Here is a 2,423-nt window from a genome sequence, read left to right as displayed (position 1 = left end):
CCCACCTCGGCCTCCCAAAGTGCTAGGATTACAGGCATGAGTCACTGCACCTGGCCTCAATGGTGGGATTTTATCTTTTACTGTTTGAAACCTTATCAGTTGTTCCATTCTGCACACGGTCTCTATCTAGGGTCCTCTCTGCAAAATCATGACTAAAGACCACTGCTAGGCTGGTGGCTCATGTCTGTAATCTCAGCATTTTGGGAGGCTGAGGTGGGTGGATCACCTGAGTTTGGGAGTTCAGTACCAACCAGCCTGGCCAACATGGGGAAACCGTGCCTCTACTAAAAATACAAAAACATTAGTCAGGTGTGGTTGTGTGCACCTGTAGTCCCAGCTACTGGGGAGGCTGAGGCAGGACAATTGCTTGAACAATTCTCACCTGAGTGAGACATTTTCTTAAACAATGTTGCCTGGGCAACCGAGTGAGACTCTCAGAAAAAAACAAACAAACAAACAAACAAAAAACACTGCCAAGACCCTTCCTAATGCCATTGCTGTGACTACCTGTTCTAAGACATCTCCACTGATTTAGTCCTTCCTGCTGGATCTTGGAAAAATCCAGTGATAACATTCAGGCCTGTGAATCAGTAACCCATCAGACTTAAAATGCTCATTTATTAAAAAATAACTGAGTGCCTCCTATGTGTTGGGCACTGTCTAGATGCTGGGAATACAACAGTGAATAAGCCAGACAAGGATCCTCTCCTGGAACTTATTTTTGTTTTTTTGTGACAGAGTTTCACTCTTGTTGCCCAAGCTGGAGTGCAATGGCACAATCTCGGCTCACTGCAACCTCTGCTCCTGGGCAAGCAATTCTCCTGCCTCAGCCTCCTGAGTATCTGCTATTACAGGCGTGTGCCACCACACCCAGCTAATTTTTTTGTATTTTTAGTAGAACCGGGGTTTCATCATGTTAGCTAGGCTGGTCTCAAACTCCTGACCTCATGTGTTCGGCCCACCTCGGCCTCCCAAAGTGCTGGGATTACAGGCATGAGCCACCGCGCCCCGGCTGGAACTTATTTTTGTTTCTTATCCCAGAGATTTCTGACTTTTAACAATGGACAAAGTCCTGGCTTGGCTTAAAGACAAAGGAACCAGATTCTTTATTTGGAATTAAGCCATGCTTCCCTGGGTGGGGATAGGAGAGGTTCTCCAGGCATCCTGATATCACACAACATAGTCCACCTGCTCCCAAGTGAAGTCTGAGTGGAACTATTGACTACATTGTCTTTTTTGTTGGGCCCATGCCAGGCTCCAAGAAGACCATGCCCCTCTGTGGACTATGCTCCATGACAGGCAAGAATGGCCAAAGACACAGTGCTAGCATCATGGGCCACGACGGGGTCCTAAGACCACCACTCACCTATATTGCTTGGGAAGACATTGCCCCCTCGTGGTTCCTCATGTAATTGAGGGAGAAGCTGGCAGTGCAAAGGGCTGCTAGTTAAGGCAATCAATACATCCAAACACGTGCAAACTTTCCAGATTCACTGTAGCCTTGTCTCTTCTGAATGTCTTGGGTTGCAGTTTCAATAGACTTGGTTTATTTTCATCCAGGATACATGTTTGTTCCCCTTAGAGAGAAATCACATTATGGCAGCAATTAAAAATCATCTTTTCCCTATGGAAATCTTCCTGTTTCAAAATCTCCAAACCGCCAAGATAAACCCAGTATGTAAATTCAAGTATCACTACTGTTTTTCTCATAATGCCCTTCAAGCAAATATTTTCCTTGCTTTCTATAATCGGAAAGAGGATTCTGAGAGTATCTTGGCTCCATACCACTTTTTTTTTGTCTTTTCTTTTTTCCCCTCTTTGTGGAGAACAGGGTCTCACTATGTTGCCCAGACAGGTCTTGAACTCCTGGGCTCAAGCAATCCTCTTTCGTCTATCTCCCTAAGTGCTGAGATTCCAAGTATGTGCCACCATACTACTTTAAACTCCCTAAAGGGAGGGTCCTTATCTGCAACGCCCACAGCTGCCCCCACCCTATCCCCAGCAGCACTTAAATTAGTATAAAGAATGTCTGCTGGGGGGGTGGGGAGAAACAGTTAGGCAAATACTGTAGTTAGAAACCTACTGGTGCAGGACAGGAGCAGCAGGCTGGGACGCAGAATCCCTGGGAGTAAGAAGTGGGGCAGAACCCACTGATACATGGAGTTCCACATTTACACATTTGTAGCAGTCAAATCTGAGAGTTTAACACAGTGGTTCCAGACGGTAATTCCATCAGTTTGGGAGGCCAAAAGCGGGAGGATCACTTGAGGCCAGGAGTTCGAGATCAGCCTGGGCAACAAAGTGAGACCCCTCATTTTTCTAAAAAAAAAAAAAAAAAAAAAAAAAAAACCCAAAGGGGTGAAGAAGGTAAATTTCATGTTATGTGTCTTTTGCCACAATGATAAATTAATAAATAAAAAAAT

General features: G+C 45.2%; 1 long non-coding RNA gene across 1 annotated transcript; it reads right to left on the bottom strand.

Moving 5' to 3' along the window:
• Nucleotides 1-1,077: 1,077 nt before the first annotated feature.
• LOC105513629 lies at nucleotides 1,078-2,319 on the bottom strand. Its single transcript, XR_001002062.1, has 2 exons — nucleotides 2,084-2,319; nucleotides 1,078-1,577 (listed from the first exon to the last, which is right to left on the bottom strand). It is a non-coding gene; the product is annotated as an uncharacterized LOC105513629 (long non-coding RNA).
• Nucleotides 2,320-2,423: the final 104 nt, after the last annotated feature.

This window comes from Colobus angolensis, unplaced genomic scaffold (assembly GCF_000951035.1).
Source record: "Colobus angolensis palliatus isolate OR3802 unplaced genomic scaffold, Cang.pa_1.0 Scaffold233, whole genome shotgun sequence".
NCBI classification, from domain to species: domain Eukaryota; kingdom Metazoa; phylum Chordata; class Mammalia; order Primates; family Cercopithecidae; genus Colobus; species Colobus angolensis.
The sequence above is the reverse complement of the archived record's forward strand: the minus strand, read 5'-3'. Positions and strand labels throughout refer to the sequence as shown.